The 19,541-nt window shown below is 46.8% G+C and overlaps 1 long non-coding RNA gene across 1 annotated transcript in view; it reads left to right on the top strand.

Moving 5' to 3' along the window:
• The first annotated feature begins 6,151 nt into the window (after positions 1-6,151).
• LOC144145539 (uncharacterized) overlaps positions 6,152-19,541 on the top strand; it is a 53,458-nt gene continuing 40,068 nt past the window's right edge. The window contains exon 1 of the long non-coding RNA XR_013317520.1: positions 6,152-6,259. This is a non-coding gene — a long non-coding RNA (uncharacterized LOC144145539). The remainder of the gene's footprint in view (positions 6,260-19,541) is intronic.

Below are 19,541 nucleotides of genomic sequence, written 5' to 3'. Positions count from 1 at the left end.
TTGTTTCATAGTACCATGGTTTTGATGACTCACAAATGCAGGAGAACAAGGGAGATAGCTGAATCCTTTTTATGAAAAAGAATTCGGAAGATTGTATTAGTTTCCCGTCTATTACGCTACTGGACTGCGAAGTAGCCTATATGGACAGATGTTGTATCAGTGGTTGTTCTGTGCACACGTTAGATATACGTCAAGACTGTTGCGGTCACACACGCTCTTGTATACTTTTTCACTGTGTAATAAACATTTCAGTTGTTAGTCAACGCTCGTGTCGTTATCCTCGACTTTCTGTCCTGGTTTTCGCGCGCTGTTTCACCACAGTGAATTGATACTGAGCGTATCACTGATAGCAGCCACAAGGGCTAAAGTTATATTTGTCTTAGAAGTGGGGATCCTCCCAAAAATATTTGAACAAAATACTTCATACTCCTCTAAGTGGTACCCGAAAAGTGATAAAAGACACCAATATTATAATATTATATCACACCTATGTATTAGGGCGCATATATGTTTTACCTATTATTATGGTTGTAATAGACCCGGTAGATGCAAAATAAACGAGCAAATCGAAAGCTTACGGCAGATTAAAAGATATAGCTTGTCAGATACACAAACGAGCCATGTTTCCTGATGACTACATAGTTGCATTAAAAATTTTCACCGGTGTTCACAATTTTTACAGTTTGCCACAAAAAGCTATTACAATGAAGGCTATTTTTATGTACGTTAATTTACATTCCTAAGAAAACTAGTAACCGTGCGTTCAGAAGCCTTAATGACTTTATACACTACTATTATTGGTGTTTTTGATTATCTTGGTGTCAATTTGTGGTTTACTAGCGGTCAATAAGATTTTAGGAGAATCGTTTAAATAGAACCGTTGGCTTCCTTTTGCTAACAGTATGCTAACATCTGGTTTAGGGTGTGGTAGCAACAGAAGTAAACTTACCATGCTTTGACGCTACCTAACCTATCGGCCATACAGGCATAGATCAATGTCTTATATTTTTCGATTTCTCAGCACACTGAGCATTGCATAACTCGGCGATTTTCGCCGTAAACCTGCTGAGGTTGTACTTGACCTACGCAAAACTTCTATGACTGTACTTCATAGCTTATTCATTATTAAAATTTAGCCCGAACATCTGGTTCCAGTCACCTTTTGAAGAAGGAGCTGTCGCATTGATGCATCTGTAGCCACCTTTGCTCCTCAGGAGGGGAGGAAGAGGAACAAACGTTTATTTTACATATTTAAAGCGGATGGGCGGCCACCTTAGTCCAGGTAACCGCGTCCCCTCGTGAACGTTTTTTTTTCTATTTAATACCTGGCGTGCAGTTGCGTTCATTGCCCCAGTTATAGTTTACTTTTGTGTTTTAGATTACCAGTTTTTTATGGTATCACAGGTACTATAACACATTTCACACACAATTATCTAAAATGTAACGTGCGTATACTTAGTATCATGTCTTTTTACTTCGAAACGCCCGTTTATTATTTGCATAGTTGAAGCATGGAATCCAACCGTAAAGAATGCAAATACATCCGGGTTCTCTTTTCACCAAATGTTTCACTATATGTACGTGCATCTTTACATGAATTCCCCGATTCCACCTTTCTCATTACGATCGATCTTTTTTAACGTCAAGTGGTCATGACAAGCGCTTCAATGAAATACGACTCGACTGCCCTCATGGGATTTGTGCCCGGGCACGCCAGACAGTCAAGCATCTTATTAGCCAAACAAGTAGCAGAGGAGGCATCTCTGAATACCTCGTTCCAATTCGATGATATACAACGCGCCCGAAGGTCCCGCCCAAACAAGTCCAAATATTACCGGGGACACTTAAGCAGTTCTCGTGAGGTTGTTTTGCAAAACCTTGGGTGTCCAATTGCCGAACGTCTCATGTAATTATTATGATGACGTTTTACATTTCGTGACTTTTTATTCTTCGGACGGTTGAATCACCATATACCCGCCTTGGTATAGTAAAAGACGGGACATTTCTAAAAGATCCACTACATTACTCTTTTTAGTGCTGCTTGTGTAATTAGCGGGTTCAAATTGGTTGCGTAGTGTCAGTAGAAATCAGTACACCCCTTCCGAAATCCAAGGACACAACGCATTCCCTATATCTCGTTTTTATTTTTACCTTGGCGTCTTTTTTAATGCGGAGCATTTCTTAGGCTCGCCTGGTCCTGCATCGTTGATGGCGGCGCTGTCCACACGCTCACTGCACATGCGCAATTCTCCTCCTTACATCCACAGCTCCGCGATACTACACTATAAAAAAAAAGAAATAGTTAGCGGCGCCCGGTTTCGATACCACGACTCTCTGGCCGCAACGGGAGGTACGCGGTGCTCTTCCCACTACGCTACAAATCCTTTTTTTTTCTTTATTACATGGGAAAATACGCTCAGACGTTGCAGTACGACGAATACAAGCAAATAAAAGAATACCCTGAAGTTATGAGAAGCAAATATACATCAAAATTCAGGCAAACACACACAAGCGTTCAAAAGAGGGAACCAGTCAGGTGGTTGGTCAAGCGAACTATACACACTATGTACAAATGCCACAGTTTCTCGGAAATAAGACTTAGTTGATCTTGGTGGCTCAGCATGCCTATCACATAAGCGGCATCGCCACAGACTGTACAAACCAATCAACACGAACATGTCATAAGGTGGCTCACCAGGATAGGCGAATGGCAAAAACCGGATAGAGAAAGACGTAATATCCATGTCTTTTTTGAGCGTTCGCTGTAGAATGTCCCAGAAAAAGACAGCATCTCTGCAGTCTACAAAGCAGTGATCAATTGTCTCTGGTCGAGTACAGAGCCGACAGTCTGTCGACCAAGCTATAAACAGACCCCGATCTTTCATCCAAGTTTTAACAGGGAGCGTGCAAGTGTGTAATTTAAAGAAAAATGTTTTAACACCTGGCGGAACACACATTTTACACACTCTATTGAGGACATCTTGGTACGGACACTGCAGGTACAGAACACGATATAAAGGTGTGGGAAAAAGCCCAGAAACCAGGGCTTCAGAAATAGACTCGCGCGTAGCAGTAAATATGTACTCAAGGCTAAACCGAGCCTGTAAGAAGCGAATTGTGTGAACCACTTCTTTGAGGAAACCTCGCGGGCTTCGGGCTGCGTCCACAGACAGCGAAGACACCACAATATCTGGGAGAAAATGTGCAAGATGTATTTGCAGTACAGCTTTCAAAAAAGGATGTTGAACATCTCGAAAGTAGAATAAACGAGAAAGAAGCTGCCAAAGAAACAGATGAACAAGCCCAAGTCCTCCTCGCACAACCGGAAGAAAAAGGTTATCTCGACGCATTGGCTCACTACGCGAACACCAAATGAATGTTGCAAAAAACCGGTGAAAAGCCTGGATCCTGAGTCGTGAGCAATGTAACACCTGTAGGACATAAAGAAGTCGGGTCACAAGGAACGTGTTACACGCCCGAGCACGAGAATCCATTGACCAGGAGATTGGCATTCAAGAATTGGTGTCTAGCATTGAATTATTGTCGAAAGGCAAAACCCCGGGACCTCATGGTCTCACTGCAGAATTTTACCACACATTCTGTTCTCTGCTGGCTCTATTTTTACTTGAGGTTTACCGCGAGGCTTACAAGACTGGATTTCTTCCACCTACGCTGTACGAAGGTCACACTGTTCTAATCCCCAAAAGTAATAATCCTGAAAAACTGCGTAAAGTAGAAGGATATCGTCCCATTTCCTTATGTAATGTAGATTATGAAGTCTTCGCTAAGATTTTGGCCAACCGTCTTCAAAATGTAATTGAGCTTCTAGTTGGTGACCATCAGACATGTGGCGTCCGCGGGCGATCTATTCAAACTAACATACACATAGCAAGGTCTATATTGGAGTGTGTTTCGGGTACGTCAGCCCAGGTAGCCTTAGTACAACTAGATTTGGCAAAGGCATTCGATCGCGTCAGTCACCAATTTCTGTTTCGTGCTCTACAGCATGTGAACGCAGGATCTTGGCTTACCGAAGGTATTCAAATATGTTATGCTAATGGCTCGACAAGAGTGATAGTCAACAATCGACTAACCCAACCAATCCACCTTTCATCGGTTCGTCAAGGGTGCCCATTATCACCACTCCTGTTTTGCTTATATCTCGAACCATTGTGCATGCGCATAATAGAGGACATTAATGTTAGAGGGTTCACGCTATCGTCCTTAGAAGTGAAAATTTTAGCATATGCCGATGATGTCGCTTTATTTTGTACTGACAAGGCCAGCGTGGAGAATGCTGTTGCCATTACACAAGAATTTTTCGAGGTTTCAGGTGCGGCCCTGAATTTCGAGAAAAGCTGCGGATTTTGGTTAGGAGAATGGGGAACCACACCCAATTGTTTCGCCGGAATCAATTGGAATAGAGACCTAACTTATTTAGGAGTACCCCTCTCGCAGTTTCGCAATACTGACTCGCATTGGTCGGAGCAGGCGGTGAAGCTACAGCGCCAAGTGAATGACTGGCGGGGACGGCAGCTGTCCATCTTTTCTTACGCTTCAAATCCGGGACAGGAGTAAGTGCTACGAACGCGCCTTATGTCCTTGACTCATTCAAACTACGTCAAGAAGCTACTGATACAACAAAGGCACGCGAAGCTGAACGTGAACGGAAACGACGAACTGAAAACTTTAGAGGGGGATGCTGAATTTCCCGTGGGAAAGCTGTGGCGGGAAGCGCCACGCGCCTTGCAGCTCAACCAGCCCCGTCCGCAGCGCCTCTGATGCTGATTGTGGCAGGATGCCCCTAGGGATTGGCCAACCAAAAAATCCATCACGAGATAGGTTCGCGTTCAACCACCGTCGTCATCTTCCCGTAGGGGAACCGCCGAAGAAGAAGAAGAACGAGAAGACAAAGCTGCGAAGAGGAGGGCGTGTACATTGCTCTCAGCCGGTGCACCAATGTCAACAACCTTTACCTCACCAAAGCTGACGGAAATGACCGATTCTACCGCAGAGACAACATCGACAAGAACATGATGAACGAGCTGTGGCGCCTCGAGAACCACCACCTACTCACCGTAACACAACAGCACTGGCGTGTCTTTGCCACCGGTGTGGACCCGGACGCGGAATTCCCTCTGGCGCTAGTAAAAACCAGATCCTTCAACATAACGGCAACACAATGGAACCACAAGGAACCGCCACGATGCTTCGCATCCTCATCAGGGTTCCCCACGGGAAGATGGTGTAATTTTTTCTACTTGTCGTTAGTCTGGCTCGGTACATTGCCAAACAAACAGACGATTTAGAGCGAACGTACTCTGCAACACGCCTCTATATGACTTTTCAAATTGGCGTGCACAAGTTACTCATGGAGGCCTTGGTGCATATGTCCAACACGTTTCTAAATCGAAGGCCTAAAAAATTCACAATGTTTATCCTTCTTCAGCTATATTGCTCATGCGCGCTAATTCCACACTCCGCAGGTCTCTGGAATGAATCCCACACAGACCCAAATTTTCACGGGTTTCTTGCAACTAAATTAGTCAGGTCTTAATCCTTTGAGCTGTCGGCTATTGTGCCGGCTTTTACGCGGCCACGTTGTATGTCCTTAAGTGACAGAGTCCCTGTGTTTTCGACCAACCAGTTAACAATGCTTTGCAGTGAAATTGATCGTTCTGCCGAACAAGGATGCCCTACCTCCTGGAGCACACCTTTTGTGGAACCTAAGGCAAAACCTCGGACCTCCTCTTATGACAAGTGGATACGTCCAATGAACTGCAAAAAAGGGGCTTTGAGTTCACTTTGAATATTTGGAAACAAATCTCTATGAGGGAGAATTGCTAGCCACCTTAATACATTCCTATTTCTTATGCAGCGTAGCCCTTTTCCATCCAATACATCCTGTTTCTCTCTATATCAACTTTTGCTACACTCGGACAGCGAAAATTGTACAGCCAGCAACGGCGAATGTTTTTTACACGTTGAGGCAATGCTGACATGACTGTAAACAACAATACTTCTTGACTGTTCCCAACTGTCATCAAAAACAAGTGGGTTATTGTTCGCCAACATAGGATACTTCGTATTTTCAGAGCTTCAATATTGAAAGGACGGTATAAACCAATTCTGTATGGGTCACTCGAGAAAAGAGATCGACAGCGGCCACAAACGCACCAGTGCTACGCATTCTTCTAAAAATGAATAAGCTTGGCCTTGCTCTGCTCTTCAGCATGGTTGTAACAATCGCGCAAGCAGGGTATGAGCCTTTTTGTTTCAACCTTCTGAAAAAATGCGTTTTCTTCTGTATTGTGCAGTACCACTCTTCAATTTGGTCTTGAGTTTACTGTTTTGGTTAAGGTTACTCCTTCCCAGTCATATATTCCTGAACATAGTACGCTCCTAAGCCGTGCAATGGGCCTTAGGTTTGTTTTATTGTTCTTCTTTTTGGATGTTATTCTAATATTGTTTGCATAACCAATGTAGAAACTGTCGCACACAGAGAAAAAAAGGCCACTGTGATGCTGTTCTTACAGTTAAAAGCATACCTTTATGCACTTTTTCACACCAACTTTTACCCTAAGTATATGCATTTTACACATGGCCCTTGCGAACCAGCTGAAGCTTTCCCCCGAAGGCGGGACTGGGCAGCAAGATCTCCCATCGCTCGCGAGACGAAACGGTGGGATTGTTAGGTGAGAAATGGGGAGTGGAGTGGGTGTTTTTCGCGGAAATCGCACTCTGCTATCGAGTGGCCAAGAGTACCTACCTGTTTACATAATGGGAAACTCTCTTCGTACTGAGTCGGGAACATGACATTCAGTAAACAGACGTGAGCGAAGGACCTTGATTGTATCATTCGATACATTACTTGCTACTACAGCATGAGCTCTGGGTGCGGGGCAGGATGTTACTCATCCTCTCCATAGTACCTCACTATCTATCTCCGTGTGGGTGACCATTGGCTGACATAAGCCATTTCCTAGTAACTCGAGGCGCGGGCCCGTAAGTGGGCACACTCATTTCCCTCCAGCAATGAGTGGGCCGGAACCCATAATAACTCAACCAGGCTCTAAGGAGGAGTTTTGTCTCCCAGAACACGAAGCAATCGTCATGACATCCAACACGACTTGAAGTACCGGTACGCCGGCGGTGGGTCTGTGACCACCTTGGTAATGCCCGGAAGGGTCAGGGATCGCGTGACCGCCTTCTCTTCCGATTGTTCAATGTCTCTGACTTGAAAGAGTGCACTTTTCAGCACCTTGCTCTTGGTTGTCACCACCGCCACTGCTCTGGTCGTCCCCTTGTTCGGGAGGTGCCCGGGAAGACGACACCCTCTTCGCTCTCCGGAAGCCTGTACAGAGCACGAGGTCTGAATTCGCGCTATCCGCCATGGTGAGTTAGATTCATGTTCTTCGCGAGAGACTTGGCATTATTCGTGAGGCACAGCTGTCCTCGTTCGGTCAGCTGTGCCTCGCTCCAGCCCATTATTCCCAGTGCACGCCGAGCCTTCGTAGAATTATTCAACCCGCTTGTCCACTCTATTGTGTAGGGCATCTGAGGGAGTTTATATCTCAACGCACTCATGGGGCCGCGATGGCTTATTTAACCTCTTTATGTATAATTTTGCCGGCCGGCCTCTATCCCCTCTTGTTCATCAGGAGTTAAGGTGCGGCGTACCTAATTATTGACACCGCAAAGGCTTGTACCAGCCCCAGAGGGTCGTTCTCCTTCGTTTCTCTCTGCCTGGTAGCCATTCGCCGAAGCATGTGCACGGTATGTTCTGAGGACTGTTTGAGCTTACGCATAGATGTAGTAGGCTTGTCTGCCTGAATGGTGAGCCCACAATCTTAAACCTGGTTTCCGGAACGATGTCTCCACCCTATAGGACAACCTTCAGGTGTTCCTTCTGTTTCTTGGGCGCCCTGGCCGGACGACCATCAGTTCAGACATTAGAGGCGAAAATCGAATTCCGCAATTTACAACCAAGTCTCCCCGTGCTTGCAGGGTGTCTTGAATCCATTCTGAGGAGCCCAGCTTTGTCGTGGACGGCGAAATATCGTCGGCATAGAGCGCGTGCCCCCAGCCTTTGACCACCACAAGCGCATTTGGCAGCCTTAAGGGAGCCATAATAAATAGAAAGGGCGAGAGTACGGATCGCTGTTGGATCCTCGTAGTTCCCACCCCTTCTGCCACTACTTCAATACCACTTCTGTGACTTTTATTCGATCTCTGCGGTAGGTAAGAAAATCACGCAATTGTACGCCCGCTTTCCACAACCGTGGCCCTGGAGATTGGCTATTATATCACCGAAGGAGACGTCAACTGCCCCTTTGGGGTCCAGCCCAAGACGGCTGTAGGCGAGAGCTTCGTGGATCGTTTCATGACTTCTCGCTGCAGTTACAGTCCCGTCCGTCCTGTGTGTTTAGGTGCCGTCAAAATCTGAACATGGTGTGTCGCACCTCTTCCATGCTGTCCAGATGTTGTTTCAGCCTATTGAGACCCATTATTTCCATACCAGTGACCACGCAGAACGCGAGTGACATAGCCTGTAAATTGTCCGCCTCCGCCTCTTTCCAGCTGCTGAGTAACACGCCTCTCTTCCAGGAACTATTATGTGCGCAAGGATATATGCTCTGGCTTTGTCGTTCAGATTTTAGGGAGCCTGAAAGTAATAGCGTGGGGACCTGCAAAACTGCTTCAGTTACTTTCATAAATGGGCGTTCGTAATTAGGCATCGAAAATATTCTTCTCCAAGACCTCATTGGGGAAATCTTTGGACTGTACAGGTTGCTTCAAACCATTCGCCACCTTGAAATACCTGTCGTTGAGCTCTGTCATGAGTTTTTCGCAACTCTTGCGTAGTTGGTTTATGTGCACGCCATGCTACCGCTGGTGACGCTCCCGCTGGCCAGTGGGTCAAGAGCTGATGCAGCAATTGCCCAGTCTGCCGGGTTGAGAGTGTAACCTGCAGACCGCCACAGAGGCTGAGCCAAGTCTCCATGCACAGCTCGGGAGCATACTCAGCTGTTTGCCTGGTAATTTTATAAATCTTTTTCTGTGTTGTCTGATTGCGTCGCTGCCGTTTCCACCGCTTTGTGATGCTGCGTCGGGCTTCCGCGCGTCGGTGAATGGATTCTCGTGCGTCTTGTGGCAATCTTCTGCGTGCGCTTATTCTTCTGTGCCAGCTGCTTTGTTTTCCAGTTCTCCTAGGACAGGTCGTCCATGCTCTCCTCGTTTGGACTATCTCCTGCTTTTTTCGTAGCCTGTCCCAGCTCGCAATTTTTGTCGTCCTTATCATCGCCTACAACGCACGCCCTTCATTGACATACGTAACCCATCGTGGTCCGAGCCCAGGTTCGCCCCCGCATTCTTCCATGTAGCATTGAGGGTCTCTGCTAAGAGTCTGGTGAAGCAAGCTAGGCGTGCCCGTCAGACTAACTTCACCAGTATCATTAAAGACTAATCTCTCTGCTAGGAGTAACAAAGCTGGTGTGGCGTCCCTACAAGAGCTTGTGCCTCTACGAGTAGGAGTGACTGCTTCGTTGAGGAGGGCGAGTCACAATGTTGGAGACATGATCGAGATTCCGCCGTCGTCATTGGGTCTTGGATCGTACCGGCGATATCTAGGCCTTTCTAAATTGGTCGGCAATACGCGTTGAGAATTAACAGGTTCTCTGCACTTCCAATATTCATGCTATGTATCTGGATCAGCATGTGCACACAGCGCTTCTGGACAGTCGAGTAATTGGTTGCTGCGATTCTGTTACGAAGTAAGACTGCCTTGCTTCTCTCCGTAGGATCTTTGTAGGCTACAAATCAGAGCTAGAGCTATCACATTGGGCTTGCACTCGAAAGGCTAAACACACTGCTGTAATTTACCCGACTTGTCTCTGATACCATGGCAGTTCCAGTGAATATCTACCGTGGCGTCCGCTTTCTAGATGCGAAGCATCTCATGGTCGGGGCTATGTCCCTCTCTTGTTGTTGCTGCGCCGTACACACCCCCACTGCGCATGCTCGGCTTGCTGAACGGCCGGTGGTGTCTTACTGGCTCCCGGAGCGACCGTGTTGCCGGTGTCTTCCTGGGCCGGCACGAGACGAGCACGCTTCCCGTTTAAGGGCTCCTGGAGCGACAGTGTTGCCGGTGTCTTCCTGGGCCGGCACGATACAAACATGCCTCACGTGCCTTCGACGTTTCATCATCGTCGGCAGCGGCGTGCGTCGGCGAGTCCCTCCGGGCCGTGATTACAAGCAGCCCACAACCATCCGAGGAACGTGCATCGACCTCATCTTCAGCAACTTTAGAGTTCATCCACTACAACAGCCCTTGACTTTAAATTTCACAGACGATAAGGCGGTCATAATCAAAGCGGAACGCCAACCACAGCTCGACGTCACCTACGTTGAACATGATGATGATAATGCCGAAATAAAGACGAACTCATACCATGTACAACGTCTCTCTCTCTCTCTCTCTCTTTAATGCCTCTCCACTCTGACACCCCCCCTCCAATAAAATTACACCATCTTCCCGTAGGATGCTTATGGTCGAGCCTGCTCCTTCCGTTGTTGTTGCGCCGTCCACACCTCCACTGCGCATGCGCGTCTCTCCTCCATTCTCCTCCTCACAGCCGTATAAATCAGGTGCGCACACGCGCTGCGCGCTACTCCACTGCGCATGCGCGTCTCTAATCCATTCTCCTCCGCTCCTACCCACGCGTCTCCTTACTCTGACACCACACACCAACTCTACTCCCACTACTTACTTCAACTCTACTTACACACCAACCAACCCCCCCTGATACTTCGCATCTTTCTCAGGGTTCTCCCCACGGGAACATGGTGAATTTTTTTCTTAGTTCAGCACTCTAGATTGTGAATGTGAACACCTTGGACGACGTTAATGACGACACCTTGGAGTGGCTCCTCCAAATAGCCGAGCGGCTCGTCCGATGGAGTAGACACTCGAGTGGAGGTTAGTTTATGAAACCGAAACTTGCTTTCAAGTGTCTTCTCGAGCAGACGCTCGAGTGGAGGAGGTACTCAGGATACGGGGGTAAGTCTCTCCTCCACTCGAGCCTCCAGTGGAGGAGGTGCTCGAAGTCTATTTCTGAATGCATAATCTTTGCGGAATCCTCCCCTTAGCCGAGTGGAGGGATCAAGTGGAGTGGAGGAAGGACTCAGAATACGGGCTTATATGTTGAATTCCTGCATTTTCTGCACGCGCCTGGCTGACGTTAGTTCCTTCTCTTTATGCGTAGTTGTCATCTCATCGTCTTGCTTTTGACATGTACACTCACCTCAGTGAGTGGGCTAACTTTGGTATTCTGAGTCCTTCCTCCACTCGAGCCTCCGGTGGAGGAGGCGTTGTAATCGATTTACGCATCCATAAACATTGCGGAATCCTTCCCTAAGCCGAGTGGCGGGAGCAAATTGAGTGGAGAAGGGACCCACAATACGGCATATAGGCTGGGTGTAACTTTTGTTCACCTTGGCCTTCATGTAAGTTTCCCTTAGGCGGGTGTACCCTACCTCCTACGCCCTGGATAGCTAGAGAACTGATAAACTGGTTTCGTTTCTCTGTTTGCTCCCTCTGCTTCGCTATAAGTCACTTTAGTTGCCCGAATTCCTGCAGCTCTCTTTAGTTTCCTGCTTTAACGGGGAAACTCACTCTGGTATACGGCGGCAGGTAGATCTGCCTATCGCGACACTTTGGGGTTGCTCCCTAGTGGTGTCTGGTTCCGAGCTTTCTATCTACATTTTTACACCCGCTGCCGGCTGCTGTTGCCCAAAGCTGTGCAGGAGTCTCTCCCCGCCGGTGACCTGTTCGCGGGCTCCCTTCGCTGCTGGGTGGTAGGCCTATTTCCCCTGTCGGACAGTGCGGACTGGGGAAACCTACGTTAGCGTAATAATGGCGGCCTCGATAGCGAAGCGCTTTAATAACAACAAATAATCATTCTTGTTTGTATCGGGGTCCTCCCTTCCTCTAAGGTGGTCCCACCTTGTTGAAAGTATCTGCGTATTCGCGTGAAATCAATGCAATCCACCAGGAAGTCACAAATATTCGGGAAAAGAGGATCGTTTCAGTAAAATGTGCAAACGAGTCAAGTCGCGGGCAAAACTGAAAGTCGGGAAATTTATGCACTGGTACCTCGGTGCGGTCATTTAATTAAGACGTCCTGGGTAAGTGCCTAGGCAGTTCTGGCACTAGCAATTAAACCATGAGAGGCTCTGGGTATTCCTACATGTAAAGCCTTGTCGCGGGGGGATACTTGCTTCTAAGATGGTAGCGATCGTTCCATTTGCCGCTGGGGGCGCTCTTTCTCAGGGGTGTCCGGGAAGGCTGGGAACATGAACACCCTCCTCCTGTGCGCGAAGTGAACTACACACTGCGCGCCAGGCTATGGCAGAACTTATTACCGGGGTGTCCCGACTGACCCGGCACCCAATGTAGATAAACCACAAGGCTTTTCACGAAATGCTTTGATGGAGTGCTCTGTGGCCGTCAGCAGAGGCGGTCCGGGGAGAAGTTGCAGTACATTAGCATTATACGCGTAGAATAGGATCTTTCGAGCACCCACACCGATCATTTCCGTTCTGCTAAGTACCGCATGAAAAAGATTTTTTATTCCCTGTATATCAAACAAGGTAAATGAGGGTTTCTCCTAGAGCTCGTAGACGTATTTAGTGGCCTCACCTGTATTTGTTACACTTGCCACTGCGGTGATTTGATTGAAGGGGGGGGGGTGAAGGTAGCATTAGAGGCTCTCTTTAACATGTTGCTGGTCTTACGAGGAATTGTGATGACATTCGCCAAACTTGATCTCTGGGGAGCATAGTGCGTATTCGTCTTCTTCTTGGTTGTATTGGTCTTCTTCGGTGGAGGAAGTCCATCTGTAATAGAGAAGTCTTGCAATCGTGTGATCTATGGCATAGTGTGTTTTGCAAATAGGGGTGTGCGGTCGGATTGTCAGAAGAAAGGAGCCGCCGCCATGCGCGAAATAATTGGCGGTGATCCTCATCCGCCTCTCCGCGTTGTTTAATAATCGTGCTTGATGAGAATTATAAAAGGCAATCTATTCTCCGAGGTAATTATTAAGGAGGAAGTACACAAAGTCTGGTTGCTTCTTACTTTTTCCGTGCTAAACTTGTCTTGACGGCACAACAGGTAGTCTCAAGACGAGTATTAAGGAAGCCGCGAAGCATGTATGATATTGCAAAGAGCGGTGCACATTGGACCTCCCATCTTTGGACGCGGAATCTACGTTCTAAGGGAGACACTGGGTGGAATTCACAGCTTTCTACATTTCATGTCCATTCCAAGTTTTCGTTTTGAGCGAGTGTTGATTGGCTGAAAGGAGACGACCCGAATATCCTCAAAGAAAGCGAGGCATCGGCTTTTGTCCAGTCACTGGTCCGGGGCCTCGCAAGTCAAAATACGTGATCATTAAAAAGTACGCAACATGGGCATTTTGGAAGCGGGCAAAACTCACAATTTCACGACTGGGGACATATTTTTAGGGCAACGACACTAGAAACACCTAGGTTGAAGGCTTAGGTCATTACAGCTCCCCCTCTATAAGTGCCATGACACAATTTCTGTTCTTTGCCACTCCATAGAATGGCAGCGCATGCGGCGCCCAGTAGCACGGTATTATTGTTAAAGCGAGAAATGCCTGTTAAACGAAAACGAGGCATCCGGCCTCGCTGCGCACCAAAGATGGCGTACAAAGATTCAGGGGGCGCAAGCATATTGAAAGCAAGGCGAATAAATTTAAGTGGACCGATGATTCGAGGTCGGGTACTACACAGTGCTAGTCCAACACGCATCCTCTCCTCTTTCGGCGAGCTTGGCTTTAGGTAAAACAGTGGAAATACTGATTGTGCTGTGGCTTTCAACTTAAAATGTCGTTAGAAGGATCTACTGAGGCTTACAGGGAAAATTTGAGCATGGTAATTATTGAAGCAGCAAAACACGCTAACGCTAACAGTGGATACGTGGGGGTCACAAGGAAAAAAAGGGAACTTATACGAAGAAAAAGCAATCCCTTTTCTTGTGTACATGCCAATATTCTAAATAGAAGTACAAGAATCAAACTACGCAAAGGGAAAAGAACCATGAAGGTAATTATTTCAGGGTACGATAGCACAACCGGAGGCTGACAGGTGCACTGTTTGCCTGAAAGAAGCGATGAGTACTCTCGCCCAGAGCATATATGTAAGCCACAACAGGGGGTTGAGGCAAACCTTACCGTCATAGCATTACTTAGAAGAATACTACACAGACCAAACATGTTCATATAGATAATAATAGCGACGCTGTATTCCACCAAGCGAGGAGTGCATAATCAGTTTGAGCAGGGTAATTTTTTCATGTATTCCGAATGCCCCAAAAGCCCCTCTCGCAGGGGGTTATGACATGGGGGATTGATGAAAGCATCAAAACACGTGGGCACTAAAGCATACGCGTGTTTCTGAAAAGGGCGATTATTGTTGTTGTTGTTGCTGTTCCTCCTATGTTCTGGTCGCACATACCCACGTGGGGGATTGGTCAAGAAACGGGGTGGATTTTTGTTGCTAAAACGCCTACCTCGTAGTCGTATACAATCACCCTGTAGGAATTGGGAAACGGTTACCGAATTATATAATAGATCTAGAGAAGAATCAATGATTGATGCCATTTTTGGTAGAAAAGGCTAAAAAATTGTACAGCGCTAGAAACAGGACTACAGAAAGGGCACACAGATAGACAGTTCTGTAGTGCTGTTTCTAGCGCTGTTTTATAAGTTAGTTATGTACCAACTGGCCCGCCATCAATCTGTGTTAACAAATTGTGACCCGGTTAGCACGACATGCGTCTGATCTCCGATATGTACGCAGGAATGGCCGCAATAATCCCTGTATGACAAAACCCCAGAGATGTGGCCCCGAAAGAAAGAAGCACAGGTATGGACAGAGGAAGTCCAATGCATTGAATTGGTGCGGCTAGATACCGTTCCTGAATGAAAGAAAAACTGCGGCAAAAGAAGAAAAAGTGTTCAATTATTTCAATGTCGCCGCACGCAGCACGAATACCGGAGGAGGTAAGACCAGCGCGGTGCAAATAAAAATTAGGCTGCGGTATTCTGCATCTGCTGATGCTGGTTAAAGCTACCTCTAACTGGCGGGACACGCAAAATATCGCATTCCAAGCGTGAGCAAGATGGGCGTAGTCATCCAAGCCTGTGATAGTACCTTCCTTTGTCATCCCTAGCCGTAGATATCTGCGGAATCTTGCGCGCGCCAAGAGAAATGGCAGGCCTGACGTCTACCGTAGGGCCATCTAAAGTTGAACCGGCCAAAGAGTCAGCCGTTTCATTGAGCCATAGGCCCCTGTGCCCTGGGACCCAGATGAGCCGGATGTCACGTAAATCGGGAGGCACAAGGCGGCTGAAGGTACGGATAAGTAATGAATTTTTTAGAGATGTTAGCTCGGTACAAACTGACAGAGAACCAGAAATAATAGCAACATTTAAATATTGAGGAAGAATTTTTTTTGAGACCATAACTATTGCAAAAACCTCAGCTTCGAATATAGGAGTAAGATCAGGTAAACGATAACAAAATGATGAATTAAGTTGTGGGCTAAAAATTCCCACGCCCCCCCTCTCCGTACGTTGCGATGCATCCGTTGCCACTACCACATGTGAGCGCAAGTTCCCCAGATGCTCATCCAGCAAACCCATCAGTATCCGTGTGGGTAGCAGTTTGGCGTTATGGGCGAATACGTTATTGAGGGACATAGGAGCAGGTACGACTTCAGGTAACATCGCAAGAATTTCCGGAAGACTGATGTTGAGCGGTGAAAGCAAGCTTTGGGCATACACACATTGAGGGCGATTGTATCGAGGTCATGGACAATTAAAAACAATGCTGGCTGAGCCACCATCAATGATAAAGGTTTGCTCAGAGGAGACTCGAAGATTCCCATCATAGTCTGCGCTGTTAAAGGTTTAAATCGAGACTCTAATCGGGCGTCTAAATCGGGCGTCTAAATACAGAATGTTTTTTGCCACATATCGCGGAAGGCCGAATGACAATCTCAGTGTTCGTCGCTCCAAAAGAATAAGAGGATGGAGTTTGTACGGTGCTGCACCCGAAAATAGGACACACCCAAATTCTAAAGTGGGTCTTACATAACCACCGTATATAAAGAGTAGGGTGTCCCTTCGCGTGCCAATTATTCTGTTCCTAACTCTACGCAACAATGCTAGAGCTCTTTACCCTTTTTTTCCGAAATGTGGTTTATGTGCGGGTGCCAATCAAGCGTACTGTCATAGATAATGCCCAAGTGCTTCAGAGCAGTCACCTGAGGAATGTTCTTCTCGCGATAACTCAAACAAAGGTGAACCGGAGGGAATAATGGAAACACCAGGACCGCGCATTTAGCGGCGTTATTGGACAGATTTAAACCTGTAATCCACCTCTCGACAGAACCCAGATATGCCTGTAATTGTTCATATAGATCGTGAATATTCCGCGCAGCAGAAAAGAAGGCTACGTCATCAGCATATACATAAGAGCAAGCTGTCTGATTTATTGGGATAGAACTCAGCAATATATTAAAAAGGGTGGGGGAGAGAAGGATGATTAAACAGGCCTCGCAGTCACAGAAACATAAAGGAGGGAACGATGTGGAAGTAAGAAGATTATGACAATGGAGAAAAAAATTGTCTGTGGCTTAACTCGGTTATGCCTGGGTGTGCGTAGCGAGAGGTACGATTAACGTTTTTTTTTCTGTCCCCGCAGCTCGTTGCCTCCTTCTTGCTTCATTCCGTCGTTGATCCGCGGCCCTGGTACAAGATTCGGAACTAGACGACGAACCATACTCATTTGAATTTACTCGCCTGACCACTTCGCACTTACGAGGATTATTGAGGCGTGCGGCTCGTTCTTCCCCCGTCTACTTGGTTCGCTGCCTCCTCTTGGTTTCGTTCTGACGACGAAGCCTAACTTCTTTCAGTCTTTTCGTCTCACTGTCCATATCTGACGACGAATCCCACCTAGGCACCCCTTCTATACATAGGATGCCCCACCGGCTCCTCCTCTGTTGTTGCCACGGACGCGGGATCAGAGCGCGCGCAATGTGCGGCCTGCCGCGTCGCCCGGAATGCAATGAGCGAGGGCGTGAGTGGCGGTGTTTACGTTGCCGGCGCTTGACTTCCTCGCGGGGCTAGCGTTCGGGGACTGGTTTAGGGACGGAGCGGGGCGGTCCCCGTAGGCGAGCGCTTGCGCCGACTGAGACACACAGCCAGCGCCCGGGTTTTAAAATGTTTTCCTTCCTGGGCTACTCAACCTCGACAACTGTCTGTCCGTATGTATGTATGTCTGTCAGTCTGCCGCTCGATTCAGCCGCCCGGCCATGACTGAAGCAGCCAAAAGTTAAAATAATTCTTGAATGAGATATAGGCAATACATTTTCAATTTAACAAATCTAAAAAGATGTTCCGCATTCGACAACAATGTTAAAAAAGCTAATATTCAACAAAAAGATAGTAACCACCTGTTAGCTTTGTCTGAAAACGTCTCACACACAGTACGTAAACCGCGTTGCACAGTTTAAAGCCGCAAGTTGATTAGTTCCAGTTCAAGCGGCAAGTATTTGGTGGGACTTTATTCGTCCGAAATTTCAAAAATGTGACCTTTTCACGGGAAACGCGGTGTCGACAAACGGGAGAGCGACGAATATTTGCCGGCGACGGAATAAAGCTTGCCTTAAAAACACTTCAATTGCAGAAACATGTTGGCCGGGCAAAATGCGCACCTCATAAAACGGGGACATGCGATAGGATGGTTGAAAAACGATTTGAAAAGACTAGACATTTTGCTATGCATGTTTTTTGATACTCTTATACTGGCTCGATCATGCCTTGCCGCGCATAGAGATTTGGGTTGTTTTATTTTCGCAGGCACGACAACGCCATTAAACACGCTACTGAAAACTTGATTACAGAAGTTGTATAGAAAGAAAAATAAATGCGCCATGCTGTGTTCAAGAGACAGTGCGTACAGTCCGCTCTCCTAGCTGCTAAGCATTTTTTAAACTTTGCGATGAGAACTAGTTCTAGGTACATTTCCTCTGTTATTTCAGCGCCGATTTAATCCCATATGCATTTATCCCTGAGGCTAACGGCCGGGCTCCTGGGGCAGCACCAGTGTGTGCTCAAATTAGCGCGCTCTAAAAACGTTGCGGTAGTTTTGCTCTGTGAACACACTGCGCTTCAATTCGAATCAGTTTTCGTAGCGTAGGAAAATTTTCACATCCGTTACTATTATGTTAGCTTTCTTTTTTGAGTACCCAAGCATAATCTCTACGTAATGCAAGAAGTGTAATGCCTTGTATCTTTACAAAAAATGGGCAATTCGCGCAGTTCGAGCAATTATAATAATGATATTCTAGATGTAGATTGTTGGTTTAAAATAACAAAGAAAAGCAAAAAACGTGAAATGGAAAAGCGGCGTTTGAATGCTTACGCATTATTAGGCAATTTTTAAATGCAGAGTATTTCTTTAACTCACGATGTCACCCGTTCTAGTTGTCCATCGTCGTCCGCACCCCTCCCCCTACGCTATATAGAAAAAAAAGTAACTTACCGGCGCCTGGTTTCGATCCCACGACCCTGCGGGCGGAACGCAAGGTACATGGTGCCCTACCCACTGCGCCACAAAGCGGACACAGAATGGAGGGCTACGAACGCGCCTTATATCCTTGACTCATTCAAACTACGTCAAGAAGCTGCTGATACAACGCATTCGCTACCTGTGGGCGGAACGCGAGGTACATGGTGCTCTTCCCACGGCGCCACAATAATCATACCCACCTTCTAATAAATGATATCATAACCACCTGCTAATAAATGATGTCACGTGACCACGTAATTACGTCTCCTCATTTAATTACAATACAACAACCAACAGCAACAAGTGCAACAACATTAACGTAACGCAAACTACTTAACGTCGTGCGCCCCCGGAAATGCTCTGCATTTGATCGTGCCCCTCGCGAGGGGGATGTTTAGTTTCCTGCCGAAGCAAGAACCACGGGGCCTCCTGCGCAGTTTGTGGCGCATACCCAATTGGGGGATTGGCGAGGATCGTTTTTTTGCGCACTCCTGTACTCGCACTTCTGATACGTCGAAATAGTCACTGACCTAATAAAACAGTCTACTCCTGGTAAAATCCACAGGACAGTACGTTTCTTGCAGTTTTGATTTGCACAGCACGAAATTACTCTTTTTTAGAATTTCTGTACAATTTCGCTTTTTTCTTTTGAGTCCGGGAAAAATTTAGCTTGCCGAAGCACGCCAAACGTACTTTTTTTAATTTTTTTCGACCCGGACATCACGTCTTCTCTCCTTAATTTTTTGCGAGGCTACAGAGAACAAGTATAAATATCAGATAGAAACTAGAATCTCTTTTCATTCAACTGTATATATATATATATTGTCGAAATAAAAAAAGGGCCAATATAGCTATGATAGTAGTATTACTTCATAACT

The sequence above is a fragment of the Haemaphysalis longicornis genome, unplaced genomic scaffold (assembly GCF_048455015.1).
Source record: "Haemaphysalis longicornis isolate Haplotype H1 unplaced genomic scaffold, Haemaphysalis longicornis Haplotype H1 scaffold_7, whole genome shotgun sequence".
NCBI classification, from domain to species: Eukaryota; Metazoa; Arthropoda; class Arachnida; order Ixodida; family Ixodidae; genus Haemaphysalis; species Haemaphysalis longicornis.
The sequence above is the reverse complement of the archived record's forward strand: the minus strand, read 5'-3'. Positions and strand labels throughout refer to the sequence as shown.